At 35.7% G+C, this 13,561-nt stretch overlaps 1 protein-coding gene across 2 annotated transcripts in view; it reads left to right on the top strand.

Annotated features, from left to right (window-relative positions):
- The window catches only part of CHD1 (chromodomain helicase DNA binding protein 1), a 134,171-nt gene that overhangs the window by 4,574 nt on the left and 116,036 nt on the right, over window positions 1-13,561 (top strand). The gene's annotated exons all lie outside the window — the stretch shown is intronic.

Genomic DNA, 13,561 nt, shown 5'->3' with positions numbered 1-13,561 from the left:
TTTTCTAGAAGCCTGAGGTTTTCATTTGAGGAATGAGTGAGTGTGCTGGTTCTGGGTTTGGTTTTTTGCTTTTTTTCACGTGTGTGTATCTAAGCTGAAGATGATCATTTGGTACATATCTTTGCAAATAAGATATGTAGGTTTTTGTATAAGCATGGGGGAAACAACAGGTTCATTTCTTTTTTTTCCCAGCAATTATCTACCATACCATATTTACATGCACATTTATGTATATGCATACATAAATATACGTGTACATGCATATTTATGTACACCACACACATATGTATGCAATGCACGCACACATGCATATGTACATACACACATATGCTTTAAAAGTTGTTTGCACAAACATTTGGTAGCATATGGAGTGGTAATTATTTTGTCATATTTTGCTATAGTTCTAAAAATTACCATTATTCTTACCTTGTCAAAATACAAGTGAAATAGATTTTACCAGTTTCTTGTGACTAAGGTAAGAGATGATAGGTTTTTTTTGTCCCTCTTTCTGATTTAACATTTTGTCTTGTGTACTTGAAGGAGCTATAATTTCATTGGTATGGATACTGCCTTCACTAAGACAGAATTATGCCCTCTCTGTAACTCAGGAGATGGTCTTAGAAAGTTTTTAAGGCTCCAAAATTTATCATTATGCTGCCAAGCCTCCCTGAACTTAAATAGGATGATCCTCAGACAATATATCTATACAGCCTAACACTAGGCTTCTAGTATATTCATTAACAAAAATTAGAAATAAATAGAAGAAACTTTAGTCAATCACACATTCTTCAGGTTCATAGATAGGTTAAAATTATATTTCAGTTGATTGTGTTATATGAGTTTTAAAAATTGGTCGCAGGGGCAGCTAGGTGGCGCAGTGGATAGAGTACCACCCCTGGAGATAGGAGGTCCTGAGTTCAAATCCGGGCTCAGATACTTAACACTTACTAGCTGTGTGACCCTGGGCAAGTCACTTAACCCCAATTGCCTCACCAAAACAAAAATAAAAAACAATTAAACTATGTTCTTTAAAAAAAAAAAAATTGGTTGCAACAGATGAAGCTCACTTGTTGTCTAACTAATATAGGATAGAAAAATAATAGTTATCTTTACCCAATGTGGACTTGTGGTAGAGAAACAAGAAAGGCAAGGATCAGGGAAAGAGTGGGTACTCAGAAAGATGTCTAAAAAAGTAGAGGGTAAGAAACAAAAATGTGAAGTAAATCTATTCTGTGCCATGTAGCAAATGACAAAAATATATTCTCTTTCTCCACCCCCCCCACCCCCCCCCCCCCCAGCTCTCAGAGCCCCAATTATGTGAGAAAGCATGTTGTGCTAAGGATGGTAAACTAGGTGTTAGGATAGCTGGATTCTGGTTACAGTTCTGTTATACACTAGCTTGAATAAGCCACTTAACATTTCTGTACCTTAGTTTCCTAATCTAAAAAAATTTGTGGGTTGGATGAAATTATCTCTAAATTCACATTTTTTTTTTGTTTAGTATTGTATGTTTTAATGTTGGGATCAGATTATTGCTGCCTAAAAATGGAAGTTAAATATTCTTAATTAATACTTCACAATATAATCTAAGTTGTAACAGCTGATTATTTATAAATATAAAAAAATTTCTGAAATATTTTAAAATCAATTTAGAAACATTAGTATCAAACATTCTCACAACTAATTTTTAAAATTCTTGTTTGTTTAGAGGTTACTACTTAAAGAATATATAGATTTTTTAAAGCTTTAAAACAAAAAAACAAATTGTTCTTTACCTTCTGCTTTGCCTTTTTGGAGATTTTTTTTTCTTGAAATAAATTTAATTTTTAAAATAATATCTTAGCTCTTATCAATTTGAAAATAAATATCAGAGTAATCCAAATTTTTGTTTTTGAAGGTTATGTTTAATAGAAATATTCTCCTGGTAGTAGTTGTGAATCCTAGAACACTATGGTCTTCAGAGAATCAAAGCTATAGTGAATACATAGAATAATGGAGAGATGCATGGATGGTGAAAGTAATCTGCAGTATATTTGCCTGGATGACATAAGCAGAACAGATAATATAAAGTAGTGGTATCAAAATCAGAAAACAGGTGCCATTAAACCTGTTTTTAGAAAACCATATATAAGCCTATATTTAAAAGGTAATATATCAACATTATGTTCTATTGTGTTTTTATTTATTTTGAGAAAATATTTACCAATTCTATTTTAATCTGGTTAAGGCCACACTGGGGAGTGTTGCAGACCCAGTATGTTTGACATCTCTGGTGTAAAGGATATCATCAAGAAAATGTATGATTGGAAAAGGAGGGTGAGTCAGTCATGTGTTAAGAGCAGGAGATAACAGATGGACAGCCAGAGTGCTCCACTGGTACACATAAATTGTAGAACAATTCATAGAGAAGCCTTTGACACCTTAGGTTTATCTTCTGTGGAATATCCATGAAGGGATAACACAGAATGAGAAGACATACTACACTGATGATAGTGTAGACCGACATTCATGTGATCACCAATCCATTGAGTGGTGATGATTCCTTAGTTTAAGATCACTATTCTATTATAAAACATACATTTATTGAGCACCTTAAGTCCTATGATAATTTTGGGAAATATAAAAACAAAAAATAAAAGTTTCCTCTCTTATGGAGCTTATATGCAGCTTAGAAGCTATAATGTGTATACAATAAATACAAGATAATTTTACTAGGAATAGAACATTGACAACTAATATTCAAAAAAGGCTTCCTGGAGTAAGTTGTGTTTCAACTGAACATTGAAGCAAAATAAAGATCCCTAGAGGTAGAGATAAGGGGAATAAGAGAGTGCCTTTCAGATATAGGGGGCAACTTATGTAACTGTAGAGATAGGGAACATGGAATGTCAAATATGGAAACACCTAGTAATACAGTTTGGGTGTCTGAGTGAAAAGGAATAATAGGAAATAAGTCTGGAAAGATAGATAGGTGACTGTGAATATCTTTACTTGAATACTTGTAATCTTGTTCTTTTCACTATCACAATTACAGTCCTGCTTGTATCCAATTTAATTTTTAAAAACTTTCTGTATTAATGAACATCTGACATAATAGATTGATCCAGTCCACCAGCTTTCTACAAACTTTATTTCGGTCAGTAATTTTACCCTCTCATTTCTTTTTTAAGGGGTAGCATAGTGTAATGGATGGGAAAATCTGTCTTGGAGCCAGTAAGAACTCATTTCGGGTCCCTCTTTGACACATACTAATTGTGTGATGTTAGGCAAGTCATTTAATCTATCAATTGCTCCAGGCAACCTTTTTTTCTCCAATAAATTTTTATTGATGTCTTTTGTTTTGACTTTACCTAGATTTCCCTACATATTTCTTTCTTCCTTCCAAAGACCCATCTCTTATAACAAAGATTTTAAAAGGCGAGGGTAGGGAGGGACAGCAGTTCAGCAATATAAATACATCTAGAGTCTGACATTCTGTATAGTGTTTCAAATTTATAGTATCCCATCTCTGAAACTCAGGTTCAGGGGAAGGTCCCTTCTCATCCATCTTCTAGTAACAACTATAGTAATAATAATAATTAAAGTTTGTAAAGTGCTTTACAAATATTCTCATTTTATTCTCACAACAATTCTGGAAGTTGGTGCTATTATTATCCCCAGTGTAGCAACAAAGAAACTGAAGCAGTTAAGTGATGTGGTCAGGGTTACTCTATGTTTGAGGCTGGATTGGAACTTAAGTCTTCCTGGTTTCAGGTCCATTACTCTATACTGTTTGCCAAGCTGCCTTTGGGGTCCACGTTGGTAATTATAATATCACAACATTCAGTTTCAATTGATTTACTTACTCCTTTAGACCTTACTTTCATGGTTTTCTTTATTTCACTTTTCATCATTCTCATACTAATCTCTGTTATTCATTCTTAAGTGGTACGTGGATGGATAACTTTTACTTGTGTTATTTCCACTCAACAATAATGAAGCATGATCACAGAATGCATACTCTTTCTTAAAAGAAGGCATTGTACCTCTGTAGAGAATTTGATTTGAGTTTTACTGCATTTCTATATAAAAAAGATGGTAATGGACCCCTACATGTTTAACAAGCACTTTCTATAAGAAGGACTCAACAAACTACAATTTGAAGAATAATATTGATTGTTAAGAGGATTTTTTTTTCATTTTTTTAACTAGTTGTTTTGTTTAAAATCAGAGCAAAAAGTATTAGACCTCGTTTATCTTTTACCTCTGGCCTTTTTCCCTGGCCTATTTACATGTATTATTGTCGTGGAAATAGTCTGAGGCAAGAGGAACAAAAAGTAAAAAGCTTTCTAACTGGCTAGGTTCACATGCTTCTGAAATTCTTCTGAGTTCTCCTAGGGCAAGGACTCTTTAATATATTTATGTCTCTGGACCCCTTTGGCATTCTGGTAGAACTTTTGAACTGCTTCTTAGGATATTTATTGCTTACATTCATAAGTAAAGGAAATACTAAGTTTCAGTTTGAGGTTAGTGAAAATCAAGGTATATATATTTTTCCATCCAAATTGGACCCCAGACCCTAAGTTAAGAACTGCTACTTTAGGTACATACACACATGTATTTGTGTATATACACACACATACATATGTCATTTATAAATTGTATACATTGTTCCATATTATATCATATGTATGTTGTAGAATGTTGTACACACCCCTAACTAGAAGCTAGACAATTGCTTTTTTGCTATGTATTCTAGAAGCAGATTCTCTTACTGTTCTGCTTTCTTTCCATTTATGTGAGATGCTTTCATTTTTCCCTACATGTCTCTAACATTAATAACTGATAACAAACTCCATCTCTCCCAATTTCTTGCTTTTTCTGGTTGTACAGGGCTCCAAACAAGATATCTAGCTAAAAAAATTGAGAAGATAATATTTCAATTATGTTTGTATTGCCTTTTATGTCAAATAGTAATGGAGAATTAACTTTACCATAAAACATCTTTAAACATTTATGTTGAATATAAAAAATTTCTTTAAGATAAACTTGAATTTTATACTTGAGTTTTTGTATCTCTACTATCAAACTACTTGTTCCCCATAATTTCCATGTACATCTGTGACAGTATTTGCACTTATGAAATCCAGTAATTGAAGTAAAAAATCACTCTGAAATTTTTGGTAGACACAATATACATTTTGATTTTTTCTTGAAAGTGTTGTCTTGAGTTTTTCTGCATGAAGGGGCAAACCTATTGACCAGTAGAAAGGGAGATAATGAAGAGAAAGTAGGTAGCAAAATAGGTCACTTTGTTAGTATTGTGGTTGCTTACTACATTGAAATATATCTTCGGGGAAATGTGTGTCAGGATGCACCTGCAATTGTTTCAGCCCAACACAAGACTGTATATAACTGAAGAAGATACTCCTTAAGACAGTTCCTTCACCAGGACTATTTCACAGCAACAGTTTCCAGCTGTGTTTATTTATTACTTTGCAAGCTTGCTTAGGGATTTTCCCATTTTTAGTCTCCCTATAGTGATTTTTCACTGCAGGAATAGACTGAAGAAAAGAAGTAGAAAATTCAATACCTGTTTTGGTTTTTGAATGATTAGTATATGCTTTATTCTCGAAGAATTGTGTGAATGTATAATATACTATTTATTAGAAAGTTTGTTTAGCAGATCAGGTACATACCTTTTTGAAATTATTGTGGAGCTCCATTTTGATTAATTTTAATCATTTCGGTCCTGTGAAGTAATTCTTAAATTGCAGAAAGGAAATTGATGACCTTGTTAACACTCTATAGTGGGTCAGCAACTTGTTTCAGCTTTTATCTTGTAAACAACTTTTTTTGTATCATGGTTTAATAGTGCTTCAGACAGAGACACACTGTTGGTTGTGTTATGCAGATAAGACATAGGTTCAATACTAAATGTTATTTTTATTTATAGACATTCACATTATCTCAAATTGTATCTGTTTATAAATAGTCTTTACAACATGGCTATAATATATATTAGAATGTAGCTCCTTGAGAGCAAGGACTGTTTCATTTCCAGTTCTGTTCCTGTTGTTTTGTGTATCACAAGTGCTTTTTAAATGCTTTTTTCATTCATTCATTCATAGTTAGCATTAGGAGACTTATGAAGTCTGTCAATTTGACATCCTAGTATGATAGCAAATATTTCTGTTTGCTTTCTGGGGATTGTTTAAACATAAACCAAGAAATATATAATATTAATTTCCTAGATTTTAGAGGCACAATACTTATTGAGTTTTGACACTCCTTTTATCTCTCCCTACACAAAATTGATCAACTTGCGAAGCGTTTATTAAGTAACTAATATATATGTCATTGTTCACATCAAGGGAAAAAAGACAGAAATGCCCTTAAGAAGTTTAAATTTTAATGAGGAAGACAGCATATATGTGTAATCATACATAAAATATACGTGAGGCATTTTGGGGGGATAAGAAAGGTTTCATGTAAATAGGTGACATTTGTAAATGAACAATTTTTTTTTTAAAGTTCTGGGAAGCACCAAAAGTACTTGTTTCCAATGTTGGTTTTTCAATTATCTTGAAATGGCATAACGTTTTTTATGGAAATTTTAATGTAGTTTAAAAAAAATTCTTCTCTTATGTATGTGCTTTACCTCATTACTTTCCCAAATTTTGTATATGATACTTAACCCAAAATTATTACTTCTTTTGTGAATCCTGGGGGTATCATTGGTCATAGCATTAGCAACTAATCCTCCTGGTGGATGAATTCACCAGTTTCTAAAAATAAGAAATTACTTTGATGATCATAGTCAGTGGAGGATACTACTAAATACATAGTCCAGAGGAAAGCTCTAGTTTTAGAGTCAAAGTACCTTCCTGACTGTGAATACTGACTCACTTATTGTTTGGTATTCTGTACCTCAAAGGTCCTTTATTGGATGTAATTTTTATTGCATTATAATCAGGAAAAATGCATTTAATATTTCTGGTTTTTCTGCATTTGTAAGGTTTTTATGCCCCAGTAAAGATCAATTTTGTGAAGATGTTATGCATAGCATCTTAATGCCTTTCTTGTTTATTTTATCATTAGATTTATGTAGGTCTTAGAGGGTTAAATTGAGGTCCCCCACCATTATAGTTTTACTTTCTAGTCCTTCCTATAATTCATTTAACTTTTCCTTCTAGTGTCATTTGGTATTTATATGTTCAGTATTGATATTAATTCATTGTTTCTAGTGCCTTTTAGCAAAAGAGTTTCCCTGATTATTTCTTTTCACTGGGTCTATTTTTTTGTTTTTGTTTTTGTTAGTTTTTTTGGTGAGGCATTTGGGGTTAAGTGATTTGCCCAGGGTCACACAGCTAGTAAGTGTCAAGTGTCTGAGGGTGGATTTGAACTCAGGTCCTCCCGACTCTAGGGCCGGTGCTCTATCCACTGAGCCATCTAGCTGCCCCATACTGGGTCTATTTTTACTTTTGCTTTGTCTGAGATCATGATTGCTACCTCTGCCCTTTAAAAAAAAAATTTCAGGTGAAGCATAATAGATTCTGCTCTAGGTGCCACCCCCCCCCCCTTTTTAAACTCTGTATCATTCTCTTTCAAGTGTGTTTCTTGTAAACAACATATTGTTGCATTCTGGTTTCTAATCCATTCTGCCATCTTCTGTTTTATAGATGAATTCATCCCATTTTAATTTCTAATTGTGTATTATTTCCTTCTATTCTATTTTCTTATACTTAACCTTTTTCTTTTAACCTGTTCTCTCAAGATCATTTCTGACCACTGCTTTCTTTAGTCTACCCTCCCTTGTACCACTACCCCCTTTCTCTTAACCTCTTTCCCTCTTACTTCCCTCTTGGGTAAGATGAATTTTTATACCCAACTGTCTATATGCATTCTTCCTTCCTTGATCCGGTTCAGATGAAAGCGATGTTCAATTGTTGTCTCCCCCACCCACACCCCATTTTACCCTCTATTGTATAAACTCTTCTTTGCTTCTTTTTTTAATTTTTTTAACTCCTTGGATAGCTCTTATCTTTTCCCATTTATCTACTCATCTTATTTTTTTTTTTAATCTCTTTAACTCTTATAAGAATTCTTGTTGGACTTATATTTAGTTTTCATTTTTCTTTGAGACTTTGCTTGTAGCTGTTTTCATGTCATTTGTCTTATGTGTTTGTCTTGAGCTTTCCTGTTATGGTACACTAACTCTTTAAGATTAGGATTTTTTTTGTTTGTTTGCTCATTCTTTTATCCTATTTCTTGACTTTGGACTTCATGTTAGTGTTGGGTTCTGCTCACTTTTGGCTTGAACTTCTGACTTTTATGACTTTCTGCTGTTTTAATAAATCAGTCTGGGGCCTGAAAGTTTTTACTGCTTCCACAATGGTGTGATCTGGGGATAGGTTTGTTCATTGTCTACCTGATATGAACTTTGCAACTTCTTGACCCAGGTGTGGATATATTTGATTATGTGTAGTTGAATTTCCATAAACTGTTGCTAAGCTCAGTTATTGTTAAGAGGTTCTGCAGGTTCAGAGCAATTGAACTGATTGGCTCATCTTTGATTTTTTTTTTTTTTTGCCCTGGTTATTCCACTGAAGACTTATGTGCAGGCCAAAGGTTAAAACTGAGTCCCTCCTCTATTCTTAGGCTCAGAGCTATAGAGCTGAGTTTTTGGAATTTGTTCCTTGCTCTGTACTCAACTCGGGGATTTCTTATAGCCTTAACCTTTGTTCTCTCCACTGGAACTGTGACCCTGAACTGGGTAATGGGCTACAGAGCTGCCAGCTGACACCTGTTCCCAGTGCTGGTTTGGGGTCTCCTGGGATCTCTATCTGCCCTGGTGGTTCCAGCCCTGGTGGTCAGTCAGTCACAAGTTCCTTACCATTCTTGGACTCGTGATTGCTTCTTACTGCTGTCACTGCCTCAGCCGCTGCTCTGTGTTCCTGGCCATCTCCCAACCCCGTGTCTGAAGACCTATTTTCCTAAGCTACCCTGGGCTGGTAAAACAACTCAGTGTGACATTTTCTTGGCTTTCTCAATCAGAATTTGGTATAACACTTTTTAAAGTTTTTTTGGGGGGGTGGGGTTTAGGTTGTTGAGGAGGAATGTTGGGTAAACTGAGCAAAAATGATATCTCACTCCATTATCTTGACTCTCCCTCTACTATCTGGTCTTGAGCAAGTGACTTAACCTCTCTAATCCTCTGTTCCCACATTTGTAAAATGATGACTAGATGACTTTTAAAAGTCTTTTCTAGCTTTTGATCTGTGATGCTGTTATTTGAGTTCTATCTGACCTAAAGTCAGTTTTGGCATTTCACTCTGAAAGCAGTCACTTTGTTGTATAACATGGAAGAACACATTCACTTTTAGCTATAGGTATGATCCTTATTATAGAATTTCATTTTACCAAGTAATCAATTTTACTCTTTGTTTAAAAAAGTTATTAGGCTCAATTATGAGCAAAGCATTGTGTGTTCTAAACACTAGGAGATACAAAGACAGAAAGATGTCTCTGCTGTCAAGATCCTAGTGAGATGGGCTGAACACTTCCATCTCATTCTCATCAGACCATCATCAGTCAATGCTGAAGCCATTGACCATTTACCTTAGGTTGAAGTCAACTGCTCTCTAGACAAATTTCCAACTGAAGAAGAGGTTTTGAATGCCATTAGGCCTCTCCTGCGGCAAAGCACCTGATGCTGATTCTATTCCAGCTTAGATTTATAAGGTGGGGGGAGAGCCCTTTGCTTATACAAAAGCTGACTGAACTTTGCCAGGTTATATGGCAAGAGGAGATTATCTTCCATTGTCCATCTCTAAAGGAAATAGATTGTCCTGTGACAATCACAGGGGAGGTGTCTCTCAGTCATTGCTGGCAAGATTCTTGGCAGAGCCCTTCTTAATAGGCTAATCCTTCACCTAGAAGATGGTGATCTACCTGAGAGCCAGTGTGGCTTCAGAAAGGGCTGAGGAACAGTGTTCCTCTTCAGTGTTTATTGCTTGATGCTCCAGGAGAAATACCAGGAGCAAAAAAGAGATCTATACACAACATTTATAGAGCTGACCAAGGTCTTTGATACTGTCAGTCTTGTGGGCTTATGGGAAATTAAGTAAAAATTTGGTTGTCCAGAGAAGTTCATCAGTATTGTACATCAATTTCATGATGGCATGCTTGCCTGGGTTCTGGATAATGGGAAAATGCTCTTGTGCTTTTCCAGTGACCAATGGAGTGAAAAAAGACTGTGTGCTTGTTGCCATGCTTTTTAGCATAATGTTTTCAGCCATTTTGTCAAATGCTTTTAATGACAATAAACACGGCATCAACGTCAGCTACCACACTGACGGTAAATTCTCCAACTTGAAAAGGTTACGTGCCAAGACTAAAATGGAGGGAGTGTTGGTGCATGATTTTTTGTTTGCAGATGATTGTGCACCCAGTGCAGCCTCTGAAGTTGAGATGCAACAAAGCAGGGATCAGTTCTCTGTTGCTTGTGCTAATTTTGGCCTCACAGTTAACACCAAGAAGACACAGGTGCTCCATCAACCATCAGTTACAGCAAATGGAGAAGTTTTGAATAGTGTGAATAAGTTCACTTACCTTGGCAGTATACTTTTCAGGCATGTGTACACATTGATAATGAGGTTGAAGCATACATTGCCAGATCTAGCTCAGCATTTGGCAGGCTCTGAAGGAAAGTATAGAATGAAGAGGTATTAGACAGATTACCAAACTGAAGGTCTATGTCATTGTGCTGACCTCATTGTTGTATGCCTGTGAAACTTATACAGTATACCATTGCCATGCCAGAAGACTGAATTGCTTCTATCTGAACTGTCTCAGATTCTGGGTTGTTTTATTGTTTTTGCTTTTGGTTTTTTTTGGTTTTTTGGTGAGGCAGTTGGGGTTAAGTGACTTGCCCAGGGTCACACAGCTAGTAAGTGTTAAGTGTCTGAGGCCAGATTTGAACTCAGGTCCTCCTGACTTCAGGGCCGGTGCTCTATCCACTGCGCCACCTAGCTGCCCCTCAGTAAGATTCTGAAGATCATCTGGCAGGATAAGATACCAGACACTGAGGTCTTCTCTCAAACTAAACTGCCAAGCATTCAGACTTTACTGCTGACAGCACAACTCTCATGGGCCGGTCACATTGTTCAAATGCCAAATGTACACTTGCCTAAAAGACTTTTATGGCGAACTCATAGAAGGCAAGCACTCATACATGGTGATCAGAAAAAGTGATATAAGGATCCTTTCAAAGTATATCTTTAGAACTTTGGAACTGATTGCATGACATGGGAGACATTGGCATAGGACCGCCCAACATGGTGTGCCCTCATCAGGGAAAGTTCCGTGCTCTATAAGCAAAGTAGAATTAAAGTAGCTCAAAAGAAATGTGAGATGCTCAAATTTAGAGAATCCAAACCCAAATGTCCACATAGATTATTTGTGCCTGACCTGTGGTAGAGCATTCCAAGCTCACATTGGTCTGATCAGCCACAGTCATACCCTCTGTAACTTGATTCTAACATAGTGATGTCATTTTGGTCCTCTTCAAGGATGACAACCAGCAGATCAAAACACATCTATCTCATCTTATCCCGTGACTTGCCCATGACTCCTGCCCATGCTTTCCAGTTGCTCCACACAGGATCTATTTAGGATGCTGGAGGTCCACCTTTCCTTCTTCTCCTTCCTTTCAAATGTTGCTTTTATTCCCTTCTTCTCTTTTACCATCCCTCCACTTCTTCCTTCCCCCCATTCTCTCCATCCACTTTTCTTCCCTCTTTTCCTTCCTCCTCCCTCCTACCTTTTCTCTTTCCCTTTCCTCCCCCTCCAAAAAAAAAGTTCATGTGGAATGAAACCTGTTTTATCTGAAATGTTTACCTATGAAACATTCCACAGGACCTATTTATCTTTTATTGTATTACAATTCACTTTTTTCCGAGTCTGCATGATACTTTAATTCATCGGTCAGTGTGAAATTATGGCACAGTCTATTAATTCAGTGGGCTAATTTTCCAAGAATATAATTTGGTCTGAGCAGTAGGAAATTTTTCTAAACATTTAGTTTTCCTGTATGGTTTGTTAATACAGTCTCTTTTAGGTAACGGATTTCATTGAACAGGCCTTGTAATATTCTGGTTCTTGGTTCATTCAGTGCATTTTCATCTAGAAACAGCATTTGAAGGAACTTGTCATCAATAAGGATTCCCTCTTCCTGTTGAAACCTGTCCAGGAAATGGGAAATGTTCCATGATAGTGGTGAACACCTTAGGTGAACATAAATCTCCATTATGTGCCTTGCTTGACAGTCAGTGAGTGGTTGTTTTTTAACAAGAAATCCTGTACATTGTTAACAAAGGCATGAGAGACTTCTTGCTGGAGGGGAATCTTGGAGACTGTTTTGTGGTGCCAAATCAAAGGCAATTTTGTAATCAAACACTAAACAGATCTTATAGTCAGTCAATTTTGTGATTGTAAAGATAATGATCTGGCATAAAAAATAGTTTGTGAAAGCTTGATTGTTCCCTTATTTTCATTAAGTATACTTTTGATATGTGTGTAGAACATTTTTCCAAAGAGTCTTAAAAAGTCAAGGAAACCAGCATATAGGTTGTTAGTTATTGATGTCCTCTTAATCATCTGTTTGTGGTCGTCATCAAAGAACCATTAGTTATTTTTTCCCCTATTCTTTGGGTATCCTCTCCTTTCTGAGATATTTTGTAAAATGATTCTTCAGTGCTTTAAAGATTGTACTCCTCTAGCACAGATTTCTTATTTCTACTGTATCTGGTTCAGCTGTTCTTTCTGACTGACTTTTTAAAAATTATTAAAAAAAAATTTATTAACATTTTCTTTTTTTCTTTTTCTTTTCTTTTTTTTTTTCTTTGGCAGGGCAATGAGGGTTAAGTGACTTGCTCAGGGTCATACAGCTAGTAAGTGTCAAGTGTCTGAGTCCAGATTTGAACTCAGGTCCTCCTGAATCCAGGGCCGGTGCTTTATATACTTCGCCATCTAGCTGCCCCTCTGACTTTTGATTTTGCTATTTCACCTTCCTTATATATATAAGATATTGGGGATTAAGACATTTAAAATGTGGTGGCTCCATTCTTCAATGAGGAAAATTGATCATTGCGGAAACACTGATAGATTGGTTTGTTTTTTCTCCCTCTTTTTTTTTGCCCTTGACAGTTTCATCTGTGATTTCTTAGGGGAAGATATGATATAGTTAGGTCTCATGCTTTTCACAGTTTGTACAGAGATAGCATGGTACAATAGATAGAGATCAGCTTATAAAATTGGAAAGTTACGTGTGCCAGTTTTGCTTCTGACACATGTTGTGTGTTCCTATTATGTACAATTATGTGCTAGATATTAGAGGAGAAAGATAGCTAATATATGGTCTTTGTGATGGAGTGAGGGTAAAGGAGAATGACACTTAAAATACAGAATATATTATGACAGGACACTAACAGGTACAAAGTGTTATGCATGGTCAAAGGAAAGATAATTTTGTATGGGAGAATCCATGGAATGTTTTATGAAGATATTTAAACTGGGTTTT

Source organism: Dromiciops gliroides, chromosome 1 (genome assembly GCF_019393635.1).
Source record: "Dromiciops gliroides isolate mDroGli1 chromosome 1, mDroGli1.pri, whole genome shotgun sequence".
In the NCBI taxonomy this organism is placed as follows: domain Eukaryota; kingdom Metazoa; phylum Chordata; class Mammalia; order Microbiotheria; family Microbiotheriidae; genus Dromiciops; species Dromiciops gliroides.
The sequence above is the reverse complement of the archived record's forward strand: the minus strand, read 5'-3'. Positions and strand labels throughout refer to the sequence as shown.